Here is a 17650-nt window from a genome sequence, read left to right on the forward strand (position 1 = left end):
TCTCCCTTTCCCTCCCACCTCATGTCTCTGTTTAATGTTAATCTTTTCTTCCTGCTCTTCCTCCCTGCTCTGTTCTTAGTTGCTCTCATTATATCAAAGAAGACATTTGGTATTTGTTTTTTAGGGATTGGCTAGCTTCACTAAGCATAATCTGCTCTAGTGCCATCCATTTCCCTGCAAATTCCATGATTTTGTCATTTTTTAGTGCTGCGTAATACTCCATGGTGTATAAATGCCACATTTTTTTTATCCATTCATCTATTGAAGGGCATCTGGGTTGGTTCCACAGTCTAGCAATTGTGAAAGGAGTCTTAAGTGTGTGTGTACACATACATTCAGATACGATAAAATATCTGAATTCCTGGGTTGAGAAGTACACTTTGATAATTGAATTTGAACAGTTTTATTTCTCCACTAAGTCCTAGTTCATTAACTGCAGAAAGTAGTGCATTATATAATAACTTGCTATTTAAAATGCTGATACTGAACATCAGGGTTTTTTAAGAAACCAAAAAACATAAGTGTACTTTTGAAAGATTCTCACCAAAATGTTTTTACTTTTAATTCTTAATGAATTTTATTAATAATTAGTCAAAAATCTCATTTGCATAAAATAAATTATGTTTTAAATGTATTCTTATTTAAAACATAAATCTTTTATGAACTATATAAGTTTAGAATTTGATCCATGAAATCACAGTGACCTGAAAATCCAAAATCTGAAATACTCAAAATCTGAAATCCTTTGACAGGTTGCAATCAAAACATAGACCCACTCAAAGTATTGTGTAAAATTATCTTCAGGCTGTATATATAAGATACTTTTGAAACATAAGCAAATTTTATGTTTGGATCTTCACAATATCTAATTTTATATATCCAGATTGGGTTAAGTTTCAAGATTTACCTTGTATATTTTGGATAATATTATTATCCAAAGTACTCAAAATCTGAAATGATTTTGGTCCCAAACTTTTTGGATGAGGAATGCTAGACCTGTAGAACATTTTGTACTTAGTATTTCAAAATTTGGGAACTGCTTATGTCAGGGAGGCTATAAGATTCATACTTAGAAACAACCATTTATTTATTCTTCACATGTTGATCTGTGTGTTCAGTGCTAGTATTATGAATTAGGTATCTGAAAAGCAGCCTGGAAAGAAGTAGGAAGTGAAGAATTTTTATTGATGATTACCTGTTTTTACTAGGCTAACAAATAAAAAGCAGTGGAAGTTGGTACAAAGATAATGTTTGGAATAAACTGGCTTTATGGTCTTGTACATTGTAGCTAATTTTTGTTTGCCTGTTTGTATATGCATTTAAGTACACAGCAGATACCCAGTCACAGATGTCAGACTTATGCTTGTTCATATGAATATCATTACATGTTATAGGAAACAGGCAAAATAAAATGTCAAGTTATTTTCATCATTTTTTTAATGAATGTGCAACTGCATTTCTAGATATTTAAGTGCTTTAGCAAGATCTAGAGATTGTCAGTATTTAAATTCTATGAACATAAGTAGTTGTTCTCTCTACCCTTCTTATCAAAACCTCAAACAGTATATGATGTATTGGAACAAATAAAAAGGTAATAAAACTATTAATGGTTAACCCCCTCCCCCCTTTAAGTTGTATTACACACGAGTTATAATTATTTAATAATCAGAATGACAGTTGAAACACAAACATTTTATTTAAAAGAAAGACAAATTAAGGTGATTTCAAAATTAGGTTCATAAGATGATTTTAAAATTAGTGGTAGCTTATAAGCACCCCAGACTCTGTGTGTAAGAACATGAACCTTTAAATAAGACTGCCATTCAGTATAGCATTTCAAATAGCTATAAGAGAAACAAGAGGGCAGCATTTTTGCCCCTGTATTATTGTGAATAATAATAATAGTTATTATTATTATAACCTTTATTTTATCCGTTTATTTTATTTTTTTATGTGGTGCTAAGGATTGAACCTAGGGCCTCGCACAAGCTAGGCGAGCACTCTATTACTGAGGCACAATCACAGCCCATGAATAATTATTTTTGAAAGTGTAGACTATTATGGCTCTTCAAAAAACACCAGGCCCCTAATAACTTAGCAAGTTTTTATATTTGTACTCCTAAAAAAATGTGATTTTTTTTTTTTTAAAAAAGTAATGCAATAAAGAGAGAGAGTATTATTTAATATAGAAGTTTCTCTATGGAAAGCTCAAATGAGAACATTAGACTTTTTCCATTAAATTTGAAAGCACCACTTTCTGCATATAATGATGGAAATCAAGAAATTTAAGTACCAATTACAGTATTTTTTGCTTTGCATTTCAAGTTTTTTCATCCCTCTCCTCTACTGTTTCCACTTTAGCAGTTCAGAATGAAGTAAATAAATTAACTTGTAATTCATATTTGTGATCATAAAAGTATTTCTATTCACTTCATATTTTCTATTTTCTGTTCAATTTTAAAGTATAAAACTAAAGCTCTCTTAATAACTGATAGTATACTTTGAATTGCTTGGGATCAGAGGTATTTCAGATATTTGATTGTGGAATATTTGCACAGACGTTACTAGTTGACCATCCTAATCTGAAAGTCTAAAACTGAAAATTCTCCATCTGAATATTTGAATTTTGAATTTGGAACAGTTCAAAGATTTGATTTTCATATTAGGAATGCTCAAATTTTATGTTTGCTTTTAAATATTCTGCCTAGCTCATCCTAAAAAGTATGAAATGAAATTCTTTCTTAAAATGATTTATATTTTAATACATTACAGAATAGTCACCGTTGCAGATTAAAAAAAAATTTTTTAGCACTCTCTGAAGGTAATTGTTATGGGGCAACTTAAAATAATAAAATGAATTATAACATTTTGAATTTATTCACAAAAATATTTCTGTTATTACTGTGAAGTATTTGATTAATAAGTAAATTAGAATTTAGCTAAGTTTTGTTGTACTTTGCAATACTTGAGTACAATCTAGTAGGTGTCTTAAACCAATGTGTGTTACATTGTACCCACTGTTCTCTTCTCAAACAATTTATGTTCTTCACTTGAGAATCTGTCCATTGTGAGCAAGGTAGTTTGATATTTTTAATTATACTTTAAAATATGTCCTTAAATTTTTAGCATTTTGGACTAGATACCTAAAAGAAATTAAGTATGTCAATATTTTTTGATTTATTTTCAATATTGAATGTAAAGTTAAGTTGCATAGATATATTTTGTTTTACAGAGTAATTCTTATCATTTCATGAGTATTAGTGTACCTTTGTAAATACAAAGAGGCACTAAAATACTAAGTACTAACCAGAAGAAGTTAGTGAGAACAGGTGCTTCAGTTATTCTCTGTGTTAGAAAGGTGTTTTGTGTAATTGATTGAAAGATAGATTCTTTTGATTGCTTGTTTTTGAATTGTCCCAAGGAAAATACAGGTATGGCTTAGATTAGGGAATTGGCCTGGTTACTTACACACTTTCAGTCAAATTTTTTAACACACACAGATTGCAATTGGCTAGCATATCAAAGCATGACTTCATTAGGCTTCTGCCTTTTTATTTTTATTCAACATATTTTTTATTGGTTCATTACAGTTGTATGTAATGATGGGGTTTGTTGTTATATATTTGTACATGCACACAATATAACTATAATTTGGCCAATGTCACTACCCAGCAAACCTCCCACCCCCAAGCTTTCTTATTAAATAAAATTTTGGTTGTTTAGCCATTCACATGCGTGGTTAAAGAAGAACATACAGAAGAAGCAGAAATAAGCATAAAGTTGATAGTTTCAGGTAAATAGATGATATCATCCAACAATATTATGTAGTTTGAGCATATAGAAGTCCTAGAGAACACCTGTATTTAACAGGTAGAGATAAAATTGCCTTTAAGGAAAACACAACTGGCATTGGAGGATAAATGTCTTATAAGCCTGCAGTGAAGTACAAAAGAGAGATATAATTTTTTTCTTGATGTTTAAGATTTCTGATCTTTTTTGACAGCTCAAATTAACTCACTCTCTCTCTCTCTCTCTCTCTCTCTCTCTCTCACACACACACACACACACACACACACACACACGATTTTCAAGATAGCAGATTTTCCAAATAGAAATGAAGAAAATGGTAATCAGCCTTGTATAACTGAGCAAGAATTAGGTAGTAATCTATTCATATGGTACCAGGTAGTGAGTAAATATATGACTTACAAATTAGAGGCATAAATCAGGGATTTTTATCCTAAGGGAGAGAGAAAACTATCTACTTTCTAGAACTCATTAATTTAATTAATTTAAGCTAAGTGACAATGAGGTTGGGCTGATGAAAGTAGGCTCTAAGATGTGGGCAACAGATAAATCTGTTTTCTTCCTATACCCCATTCAGTAATTTTCAGTTCTTGATTTTTTTCTCTGTATAAACTAATCAAGGCCTAACATATTATTCTATGTATAATAATTGCATTTATTTAACATTTTTAACCCAAGAAATTTTCTTTTGCCCCTGAGGGTTTGAAGGAATGTGTGAATTGTTTTCTTTTCATTATCATCATGCAAAGCGAGACTGGAAAATTTTAAGTGTCAATTACAGCATTTGGTAACAAGTAAGTCTGCCTGGAAAGGACTATGCCTACTGTAATGTGCAGAGTGATCTTTCCCTTTGCCATGCCACCTGTCTGTCCCTGCTACTAGGCAGGGAATGTAACTAGGGACCCTCTATTGGGTGGGAGGTATGGCGTAATTAGGCCATAGCTTGTATTTTTAAAAGGTTACTGAATATCAGTTAGAGATGTACAGAAAAGTGGGACTCATCATATTCTAACGTCCTTTCATTATATTTAAAGAATCCTTGCCATTTTGGACAGTACATTTCATTTCATCGCTGCATGTGTATTCTCACTGATTTTTCAAACATCCATGGGAAGGAGTGGCAATACATTATAACTTTTCTTACATTGTGAGCCTTTGAAAAAGGTTTGAATTATTTGCCACAGGGGCTGAAATCTGAGATTGTCTATATATTGAGTGATTAATACCTTAGTGAAATTTTATAAAATTGTATTCTTAAATAACTTTGAATTTCAGTTGTTACATTTTAATTTTCAGATATTAATAGGTATTCGTAGAAAGTATTTAAAAAATGAGATCCTTGAAAACACACACACACACACACACACAGACACACACACACACACATCTTTACTATAAGAAGTGATGAACTTCAAAGCTTCTCAGAATTTAGCCAAGAAAATCCATTAAAACACAGTCACAGTTCTGCTGGCGTTCTCCGGCCGACTTCATGATTATAGATTTCAGTTTGTATATACTCTCTTTGACACACAAGCCTCTCAACTTTTTTATTGATCATTCAGTCTTCATAAAGAAGCTTTGTGTCCAAGTCAGAGGCATATGAAAGAGTTTATTTTATTAATACGTGTTTCCTGATCTCTTTTTATAGGTAACAATAAATATTACATTTACCTTCCTAATAGGTATTCAGATCACTCTCTGATTAGTAGACTTTGTTTTTTTTTTTTTTCCTGAAGGAAAATATCAGGCTAATCTGTCTTTTCATCCAAGCTGATGTTTCATAGTATTTTGGGAATTGGTATATTTTATTCTTACATTATTATAAGTGCTTACTAGTTAGGAATACTCTTAGTATTTGTTCAGTATACTTACTCATTCCCATAGGATCTATGCCTGCTACTTCTGAGAAACTACATTCTTATCCTTATGCTATTTATCCCAAGTGCTTTTATCTATCTATGGTGTCAGGTTTATAAGCCATTTGTCCATTAGGATAGGATACATATGGGGAAAAATAAATAACTGTGATGCTACTAACACATCATTTCCATGTGATGTACTTAGGTTATTTTCTGTTAGTTGATGGATTTCCACTAATTCTCTCACTTGCCACTGAGTTGTTTTAAGACAGCTAAGTGGAATTACAACCACATATTTTTGGCCAAGGAACTGAGAGGGTACAAGTATAGATTCTTGAACCTAAAGATAGTAATAAATAACCATTAAAGCTCAAATTGGTATATCTAATTGGACACATTCTTTGCATGTCACTTACTGACGGACATTTAAACCTAAGCTCTCATTATAGAAGGGGAGACTATTGGCAGTAAAAAAACATGACCATATTAAACATTCACATTTAGTGTGCAAGAAAGATTAATAAATTAGAAGACAAATCATCTGAATATCCCTTACAATCTTGCTTGTCAAATGAAGGAAAAAAAAGTGGTCACATCAGTGCTTCTGCATCACAGGGTTCTCTGTTTCTCCTTTTAAAATGAAAATTAGTAAAACAATTTCTTTACTAGATAATGAAGACTGAAGAGTATAGATGTGAATTGCTTGTTCTCACAGGTCTTTCCTAATTATATATGGGATTTACCTCCTATGTTACTTGGTCAAGGAAGCAGTGCCATTTTCTCTGAGGACATTTATATAACTGGTTTTCAATATAATGTAAGGATTAGTCTATGAAATTTCAGAGGCTTTCATTTGAATAATACCTTAAAACTTTGAGTTTTCTTTTATTTTTGGACAGATGCAGGGTGGGGAGGGTAAGGTAAGTTAGTTTTTAAAGCAAAGCCATAATTTTAACTTTGGTGATTGGGCTTCAGTTTTTGTTTTTCATAGTTATCTTTATTGTTGAAAGTGGAGACGTAAAGAACGAGGATCAAAATGCATAAAAGCGAACATGAACATTTTCTTCATTTGACCTATAAATTCAGTATATCATAATGATCTATTTATAGTTCTTTTCATAGCCTTAGGGATTATTTATTCCAGCTCTCTCATTTCAAAGATGAATGTTATGAATGGGATGGCACAGGTATTTCTGTGGCACATATATTGTCCCCTATCTTGTAGTATTTTTATTCAACTAGAACATTCCCTGGTGTACACAAAAATATTGATTTCTATTTACAAAGTATAAATAAATTCAAATCAGTTTATTAATTGATAGAAACTTTATTTCCCTAATTAATATTTCTGAATCAAATGTTTAAAATTCAAATACATTCATTTATTAGCTAAAGAAAATTATTGTGGTCAACAAGGTTTCTGATGGCATTTTACTAAAACATATTTATCTAAATGAAAGCACACAAGAACTGCTTACATAAGACAATGTTCAAATACCCTTTTGAGTATTTTGTATCTAGGTGGGATTTATTTTTAGTATGTACCTGCTTTCTGAAGTCATACTACTAATAATATAAAAATTTATCTTATGAGCATCCTTTCTAAAATGTTATGCTTTTAACCATAGTTCTAGAGAATAATAATGAAATTTATTTTAGAATTTCAAGTCAAAGCCTAGTCACAAATTTTGCTTTCAATTTTTTTTTCTTCTATTCAATACCCCATACTCTCTTAGGCCAGTACTACTAAAATATAATGCATATTTTCTGCCAGTTTTAAATTAGAGAACAAATGGACTGGGGAAGTAGCTCAGAGGTAGAGTACTTCCCTTGTACATATAAGACCCTGGGTTTGACCCCAGCAACCCCACCCCCATCCCACTCCTGAGAGAGAGAGAGAGAGAGAGAGAGAGAACAAACTCAAGAATTTAGAAGTTTTTTTTTTTTTTTTTTTTTTTTTTAAGCATACTGTACGGTTTTCAAACATTTTTTTAATGGTGTAGATGGATATTTATTTATTTATTTATTTATGGTGATGAGACTCAAACCTAGTGCCATGCAAGCTCTCTACCACTGAGCTTCAACCCCAGCCCACAAATGTATGTTTATTATCAGGAAAATAATACTGCTGAATATATATTATTTGGTACATGTAATTATTTAATGAATAGTAACAAAATACGATTTAGGATTTGTTTTGTATTTTGTTTTGTTAAGGGTTGAACTCAGAGGCACTCTATTACCAAGCCGCTTCCTCAGCCCTTTTTATGTTGTATTTTGAGACAGGGTCTCCCTAAGTTATCAAGGTTGGCTTCAACTTGGACCCTCCTGCCTTAGTTGCTGGGATTACAGGTGTGTGCCACCACACCAGTTTAAAATTGATAATTTTTTTATTCTAATTATTCTTGTACATTTAATGAGATTTCTAAGTAAATAAAATGACCATATATTATTTGGTACAGAAAACATCCTTGGTCACTGTTTTATCCCAAATCCCTGTATTTTTTCTTATTAATAGTTTTAGGAGAAGGGTATCAGGGGTGAATCAGTGTCACTCTTAATAAGTCTTTACTATCTAATTTTATAAATAAAGAGTGAAGATTTACTATTAAGATACATAAAAATAGTTAAATTGTCTCTTATGTTGTAATTAAGTTTCTATATATCATATACTGAAATTTTAAGCATATATACCATAATAGCAACACAATAGTGGCAATAAAAGAAAACACCCAGTATCTATATTCTAATTTATGCATAGTTTATATAAAATTATTCTGAGTAATTTAGGTTCTGATGGTATTTTACTTAGCACATAGTAATCTGTCTTACAGATTTTAATGGTCCATTATTCTTACTTTACCAAGTGTTTTCTTCACATATATTATAGCAATCTTATTAGGTTTTTTAGTGCTGTTTGTTATTCTACAACTATTTGTAGTGCTAATATCTCTTTTGCATATTTCTAGGGAAAATCTCTTTGTAAAAAATTATAAAAAAATAAGTTTGTAATCTTTCAATATTTATTTCATATAGATCAATCAAGGATATTGTGTAACAAATACTTGTACCAGATTTTCTATGTTTTCTTAATATGCTATATGTAATCATGAAAACATAGTTTTAGAATTATCACAAACACATCACCTATGATCTTGATGGGAGCACCTGAAATGAGAGTTGCTGTATATGTGATCTTTCTGTTGGTTTTTCCAGACCATAGATCCGTCATTCTTATTGAACTCACCTGTAGTTTCTTAATATATCACTCTGTCTCTAAGGTGAATTCTTGGTAAATCCATGAATCTAGTAATTCTTAAGGTTTCAGAACTGTTCACATAAACGGGCCTCTTCCAAAACATTGGTTCACAGGGCCATCCATATAGTTTTTGTGTGCTTTGCAAGAGTACAGTATTTAAATACATCCTTTTAGGTTTTGGTTTAATTCTCTGACTTCTCTGTGACACTTTTCCTCATTATGGTGACTGAAGAGTAGCCAAGAGCATTTGGGGGTCTCGTTTAGTGGAAGTTCAGTTTGTGATAAATTCAGTTTGAGTATAGTGGGGTATTTTTATGTGGTTTGTAGATACTCATGTACAGTTTAGTTATTGCTAGATATTTTGGTGAAGAAATGACCTGTGAAATATCCCTTTTACCTGTTATACTTTTAACTGATTGTGACATAAATGTGCAAAGCTGGATTTCATGTTACAGTTTAAATGTGTCTTGTGGCACTTGGGATAGGTGGGAAGTGGAAGAGAAATAATGTTTGTAGTATATCAAGCCAGAAACTAATCTGTGGAAAATTCTTTCAGTCATTAAATGTGTAAGACATTAAGGAAACATTTGGATTTCATACACATAGAACCAAAGCAGTTTTATCCTATGTATTCTTGATGGAATACATAGGTTACATAGAACACATGTCAATTTTAGTACATAAAGTTGTACACATGCTTTGGTTTCCTCCACTTTTTATGAGAATACTACAAAACAGAAATGATCAGAATGCCAGTGTTTGTGAGGCATTGCATCCAGTATGATGTGGTACTGTAGGTGCAAATTTTATACATCCAGCTGTCAATTATAATAATATAAAAAGGAAGTGTTGATCAGCCACCCCCGAGGAAAGGGAACATTGTAGAAAGCGACAGTATAAAATTGTTATTGAAAGATAAAAATCTTAAAACATGCAGCTAAAAATTAAAGTATTAAATAAAAGGTTGCCAGACAATTACATAATTAAAGCCATACTCTAGTTTTCTGGGTTTTGTTGGTTGTTGTGGTTGCTGGCTTTTAAAATTTTATTTCTTGTTATTTATTTTCTTTTTCCAGAAATACTTATTGATTTCTGATTTTCTACTTGTAATCTTTCTATTTTGTTTAAGAAAGACCCTTAAGTTTGACAAGTTTTAGAATCCACAAAACTAAAGTCCATGCCTGCTTTTAAGTTTATAAGGTGATGGTTTTGAGAAGTTGGAATAGTGTTCCCTGCCCATTCATAGGATGAAGTGTGTTTGGGAAAATTTCATTGTATTTTTGATATATTTGTATTTCAAAGATTTAGGATTTGGGAGAAGAGAGACTAAAAAGTGAAAAAAAAAAGGTTTATCAAGGTTATCAAGTATATAAGACAGCAAAACGTTTATCTGTTCTGTAAAAGTTTTGAACAGTAATAACACATTTTGCAGCTTATGTTCATTATATCAAAGTTTTCTTTTTGTTATTATTTTTGGAACTTGCTAAAACTATATAGCAAGAGGAAATGAGAGACTTTTCTACTGACCTTTTCAGGACACTTTGCTACTTGCTCATGATGATTTTATTACATATATTGAATGTATGGTCTTGTCCTAAGATATTGTCATTGTTAATTTATGGATTTCTGTATATGTAATTTACAAGAATGTTTATAACTAACTTTTGAAATCTGATTATGGGTTGTTACGTGAATGAGATCATATCTTTAAAAATTGTATATAAACAGGTATGTTAGACAGAGAGACAATGGTCATACAAAAATATTATCTGATAAGTTGACTTGGGACATTTATATGTACATTGCCACTTATTTCAACCCTTGACGAGGAGACCTTTATTAAACTACGATGATTACTGAATGTGAAGTGTAACCATGATTATTTTTTATTCAAATATAATTTAAATATTCATCAAAGAGAAGCTATGCTTGAGACTGACAGAGACTATTAACATCAAAAAATATAATTAACTGCAATGGGTATCATGAAGCAGAGTTAGCCAAATAGCCGAGAGGTCTAATTGCTGTAGAGTTTGAGAAGCAATGGTTTTATTTTATGCCGTAGCTGTGGAATTAATAGTAATGTGGTTTCCTATGTGGGCCAATTAAAAGCTGCCTGTTAAGGTTCATTGCTCTATAGGAAACCCATTGAATATCGCTTAGTAAACAGGATTGACATGTCAGTGTGTACAAGAAGATAAAATAGAATAAAAAACATGGAAATGAGACATCGTATTAGAATATCTTTGGAAACAATTCATGGAACATCTTGCCATGACCGTGTTGTGTGTGTCGTGGTGTGCCTCCCAGCTTCCTCTTTCATGCTCTGGCATTCTTCCCCCAGCTGCTGAGAAACTTGCTCTCTGATGGGGTCATAGCTGTCCCTCTGCAGGAACTGCCAGAGCTACTGAGTTCTTAAAACCTTCTTCCCAGATGCAGGCATTCTTTGAATGCTGGGTTCTGCCTCTTCATCCTTTTGCTTCGTTCAGGACATCTCTAAAGGCTCTCCCAACTCCAGAGCTGCCTCCCTGAGGGATTTCCTGGGCTCTGCTTGCACCTGCACTGCAGTTCATCTTTGCACTTTACCTAAGTCTGCGTCTCTCAGTGGCTTCCCTGATTGAGATACTCCCAAGCAGCCTCTAGAGATCTCTGCCTCATATCCCACTTCTGTTACCCAACCATAGAAAGGCATAGATATTAAATATAAAAGCAAGTCCTGCCAATGATATCAGGTACATGCATTTAGAAATCTAGCCATTAAGGGTAACAACTAAAGGAATCTTAAAGTTAAAAAAAATTGTATAATTCAGATCTAAAAATGATTTTTTGCATTCTAAAAATTTATTATTGTCATGTCAACCATTTTCTTTAAAAAAAGTAATATCCTGACCTTTGTAGCTCTATCAAGCTTTTTAGTTAAGTACAAAAAGAATGCATTCCTGATTAGACCCAAAAGATTTTGACTTGTCTAGGCTGTAGAGATTTAAAAGTGGGCAGACATTCTAATGGCATTTTGACATTAATGAGGTTGCTGAAATGGAAAAGTTTAAGGGTCAAAGATAAGAGCAGTAGCAAGATCTTCCAATGTTTCTTTTCTTAATAATGACATATCAAATATGCTTACTGATCATGATTCCTAACATAAAATATATAATGTTATATGCAAGTGTACTACTTTAAGCGTTACATTTTTATTTTGCAAATAACAATAACTCTAACATTGTGAAAGTCTGAACTATACCACCTCAAATTCAGTTTGTTAAATTAAGACAACATCATATTTAGTTGTAACTTTTGAGATGTGAAAAATCTTAAAATTGCTGAATAGAGTACAATATGATGATGCCTTTAATCTACAGTGATAGAGATGTTTTTCCAGTCATTCATTATTTAATATGCTTACCCTGTTTAGATCTGTGGCATAAGAGTGCATGTTAGCTTTCAGAAGAGCTCGATGTTTGCTGCTTCACAGCACACAGCCCTGTAGTCCCAAGCCTGCACATGTTGTTAGCGATATTTAAAGCACTTGAGTCTAACATTTATAGGTCCTGATGAACTGAGCGTTTCAGACAAGTTACTGATATGAAGCTAATTCAGGCTAGAAGTATAATATTGAATGAAAGCTTTTTGCCTTCATTGTATTTTTTTAAATGTATATAAATTGTTTATACAAACTGTAAATCAAGACAATTTTTAATTTGGCTTGTATTGTATAGTTAATGGAACCATGCTTGGCTTCTGAAAATTACACTTTTGTCTTTCATTCACTGATTTATGCTACCAAATGATTACTGTGTTCTGTAACGTACAAGCTCATATGCACAATCTATAGGTGTTTATGAACAACCGGCAATGATATATACTTGGAAGAGTACAGACTGATGTTTATGGAGCTAATAAATTTTAGATTTGAATAGAGTGTGATGCATACATAGCATGTGCTTCAGAGATTCTTAAAATAGTTGCTGACTCCTCAAAGATAATATAATCTGGTGAAGAAGGCAGATACATACAGAAATACTTATGATACCAAATCTCCCTTAAAAATACAACAAACTTTCATACACTAGTGGAGAAGAGAAAGGGCCGTGCAGTGGGCCTGAGATGGGGAAACGCTGTTGAAGGCATACAGAGGACAGGGCAGTTGCTCAGTGCCTGAACTCAACCTTCTGTACTTTCTGTGGAGCATCTTCATCCGCCCCCTCCTTCTTTTAGAGCACTGTGCATTCTCTCTTGCATCTGAGCTAAGGAGGAAAGGGTCTTTCAAATATTGTGTTCTTTATATTTTTCAAAATTATGGAATAGTTCTGCAACATACATATTTTTAAAATTATTTTTAACTTTGTAATGTCAGCACAGAAAATGGCAGCGGGGCTTGAGTCTTCATACTAACTTTGAAAGAGTAAGTAGCTTTTTTTTTTATAGCAGAGAACAGGAATATACAATTTCTCTGCATTTTATTAGCTTTTCTCTGCTTTGATATTATTTAAATGTAGCATATTTAGGGTATTACTGTTTTCACAATTGTAGATATTTTGGCACCTAGATTATAGGAACAGACATTGCCATCTACTGCTTTTGTTAGTATCAGAATCACAGTTGGTCATAAAATTTTCATATATTTTCTCCCTTCCTTCCTTCATTTCCTCCCTCTTTCCTCTTTTCCTCCCTCCCTCCCTTCTACTATCTATGTATCTATCTATGTATCTCTCTATCTTTCTTTCTTATTAAAGATAATTTCTTGCCTTTGTGACTGAGTTACAGCAAAAGGATACTTCCCTTGATCTCTGCTTTTTAGAAAAGAGCTCTTTGGGAAATAGGCTGTAAACTGAATGCTTATGAGTTGGTGTTCAGTTATCAGGAATGCCATCAGCAATGCCTTGTTGCTTTCTTATCAGCTACTTCCTGCTGTCAGCTTGGCACTTATTTCAATAGAAAAGGATTTGCATCAAATGTAATGCCTTATTATATACAGCTAACATGGGGTTTTTAATTGTGCAAACACATGAAACTCCTGCAGTGGTAGTCAATTTGATAAAAGGATTAGATTATGAATATTTTGTCATGATTAAAGATTAGTTCTGATTTATCAGAAGTAAGCCAGTGAAATTTGTCATATATTTATCACTCAGGTGAGTCTCCATTAAATTTGAGAGTGTACGAACCACAGAGTATCCATCTCTTTATAAGTCTCTGATGAATTTGGTTATTTATATTCAGATTATCAGTATTAAGGGTCTCCACACACCCCACATACACCTTTCATACCTACTCTGCTGCTCAGGCTATCTCAAGAATTTGTTTCCAGCTTTTGGCCTTAATTTTTTTATTTAAATCTATCTCTCTCTCTCTCTCTCTTTTTTTTTTTTTTACAGAATAGTCGGGTAAATATCTATACAGAATTTCTGCAGTGTGTGTGTGTGTGTATATATATATATATATATATATATATATATAGATAGATAGATAGATATGTATATATTCTGCAATGTGTGTGTGTATATATATATATATTTTTTTTAAAGGAAATGATAACTGGTATATATCACAAGACATTTTGAGTTGTTCTTTCCTTAAAATACTTTTGATTAAAATAGAGCAGAATAAGTATTCCAGTATAGAAAGTTTTTATTGAATAAGCACTTGCTGAAAATAGAACAAGGCATTAGGATGGATTTGAAAGAAGCCTGACATCTAAGAGAAGGGTAAAACTAAGGTCCTGGAAGCAAATCAAGGTCACTGTGTGAAACCTGATCCATTCAAGTGCCCAACCCACTTTGGAGTATTTGGGAAATAAGTAAACAAGAACATATGATCTATACAGTTTAACTCTAGACACATGAAATACTTGGTGAGTTGAATAACTAAAATGCAAAATGTAGAAGAGGTGACAAAAAGCAGAATGTGATTAATTGTCAAATTAATTACATTGACCTTTGTAAGTACAGGAGGGAACGATCACTTCATGTTTGGGTGGCCAGGGGAGAAGTGCATACCTTTTGGCCAGCACAGTTGCTGCTGGCTTCCTTCCATCTGCCTCAGGATGGTCTGTGTGTGTGTGTGTGTGTGTGTGTCCATCCCCACATGCATGCATGCACATGTGTTTTCAGGAAAACTTCCTCAAGAATGTGAGGAGCAGTGGCTGTTCTGCAGAGGGCACCCCTGGGAACTGGAAAATAGCAGGCTAGACTAGAAGTATAGTATCCTAAGCTCTGATAATTTCCCACTTGAGGGACTTAGGTTCCTTCAAATCCATCTTCTGGGGAAGGAAGAAATAGTTTAAGAAGCGTTTATAGTAATTCATTATTGTGCTGAGTTTTAAATTACATAGATCTCAAAATTCTCAAAATCTACATGAAAAGGTTGTACTTCCTGCCATGCTTTTTGTGGAAACTAGTACTTAGCTGCACACATGGAGTAGTTGGTATAGTAGAGTTGCTTTTTTGTAGGGTGTGGTTTTGGTAATTCAGACAAATTCTCTAGGCCTTAATTGTTTATCCGTATTCATGAAGTATTATATTAGATAAGTGATTTTAAAATTGATTTCCTGGAGAACCTCAGGCTTAGAGGTAAGTGAGGTGAAGGGGAAGGGAGAGCAAAGGGAGTATCTTGGAGCAAAATTTCAGCTACCACACTTCCAGGCCTGGCCCCATTCTCCATTTCTAATCCAAGGCAGTTAAACAGGGTTTTTTGTTTGTTTGTTTGTTTGTTTTCTGTTTTACTTTTTTACATGGTGCATTACAATTGTACTATATACTTCACAGTAGGATTCATCATGCCATATTTGTATATCCACATAACATAATTTGATTAATCTCATTTAATTTCCTAAGTAAAAATTTTCTTGACATCAAGGTTTTGTGGCCAGAATTTGATAGTACTGTATTTGTTGATGATTTAGAATTAATGCTCAAACTTGTTATTAACATATTTCTTGCTGATAAGATTTTTAAATTGGGGGAAAAATATTTTCTTAGAACTGAATGTTTTTATGAAAATTCCTGGGAAGATGGGATGTAATTTGACTAGAAGGGTAGAATCACAATAAGTAAATGACAAGGTATATTCTTTCTAGATTGGAAAGAGTGACCTAAGGAAGCATAGGTCATGGTTTTTGTGAGGTACAAAGTTAAAAATAGGTATTTAGGAAAAGATTCATGTAATCTTTTTTTGTGCAAAGTAGTTGCACAGGATTTTGAGAATGAGTTTTCCCTATGTTTACCTTTGGAAAAATATTAGGTCTAAGAATTTACCGTGCCCTGCAACATTGATTTATTAAATCTTTTCATATTAAGATATTATTCATACTTTACAGAAGATATTTGTATGCATTTTGTAATAAACAGGGTCAAATATTTTACTACCAAAATATCTTAGAAGTTGAGTCAGGAAAGTAAATTAAGATAGAAGTAATAATAAGAAAAGTGTAGTTAGCTGAAAAATAAGTTTGATGAAGAAATAAAGTATTCAAAAAATGCAAAATTCAGCATGGTTAATGAATAACAAAGCTTTCCTGACTCTTGTTCAAAAAAAAGTCAATGACTTGGGCTATGGCTCGGTGGTAGGGCACTTGGCTAGCATGTGTAAGGCATCGAATTAGATATCCAGCACTGGGAAAAACCCAAAATAAACAAACAAAAATGTACTAATAGAATAAAAAGTCATTTTAATAAAAACTAATATACCTTTCCCAAATGGATTAAAATAATTGAAATATACTTTCAAGTTTCACATAGTGCAAAATTTTAAAAAGTCACACTTCCAAAGTCTTAGGACGATTTTATTTCTGCACTTAGATTTTGTAAGAAGTTTGTCAACATCATTACCTTGCTGTAATCACAGTGAGGTCTGTAAAAGTGGAAATTATTTACACTAGCTATCAATTAGACTAGAAATTTGCTTGTCTTATTTATATTTGTTATAATGCTGACCAAATGGCACCCTATCTAACATTTTCAGAGTCAGAAAAAAAATCCTTATGGCATAATTTTCTTATTACAAAATCATATCCAAACCAAGGGAGTAATCTTTAATATGAATTTAAAATAGCAACAACACAAATCTAGTTTACTGGGTTTTGCCCTCTAAAACTCCTTTTAGTTGCAGGTTCTTTTGCATTATTTCAAACTCTAATCCTCTGAGCGGGTAATTAACGGACCAGAAAAGCCATTTGTGGAAAAGAAGAGCCATAAGGGTGAAAATATTTCTTCACTGAATGATCTTTAAGAAGTAAATAATTACAAACAGAAAAGATTCAGGATGACCAATCTAAACCTGAGGATAATTAGAAGGAATAGAGTATGAAAATCGAACTGCTTGGCATGTACAACAATTCTCATATCATAACAAAACTAATTAAATATTTAGAAACCAAAATCCCCTCACAATTTGATGAAAAATAACCCACGACAAAAGGGTCTGTAACTTTGCAGATAATTAGCAAGGGTTATAGGAAGGAAAAACATCACAGATTGGCTCCAAGGCTCTGCAAGGTCACGTCTTATTACACTGTGTCTTTTATATAGTCTGGTAACAAGTTTCTTGCTAATTTAATCTAACTAGGGCATCCCATAGCGATTTCCCATTTCCCTTGTTAAAAATGTGATAGTTTCTACAAGTGCAAACTGTAGTAGGTTAACATTTTTATAAATAATTGCTCTTAACTGATACAGGTCATAATTTTTTTAAATTATTAAAAATGGAGGTCTTGAAAATTTGAGCACAG

General features: G+C 32.5%; 1 protein-coding gene across 50 annotated transcripts in view; it reads left to right on the top strand.

The window, feature by feature from the left end:
* The window catches only part of Adgrl2 (adhesion G protein-coupled receptor L2), a 624560-nt gene that overhangs the window by 543311 nt on the left and 63599 nt on the right, over positions 1–17650 (top strand). The gene's annotated exons all lie outside the window — the stretch shown is intronic.

Source organism: Marmota marmota, unplaced genomic scaffold (genome assembly GCF_001458135.2).
Source record: "Marmota marmota marmota unplaced genomic scaffold, marMar, whole genome shotgun sequence".
Lineage (NCBI taxonomy): Eukaryota > Metazoa > Chordata > Mammalia > Rodentia > Sciuridae > Marmota > Marmota marmota.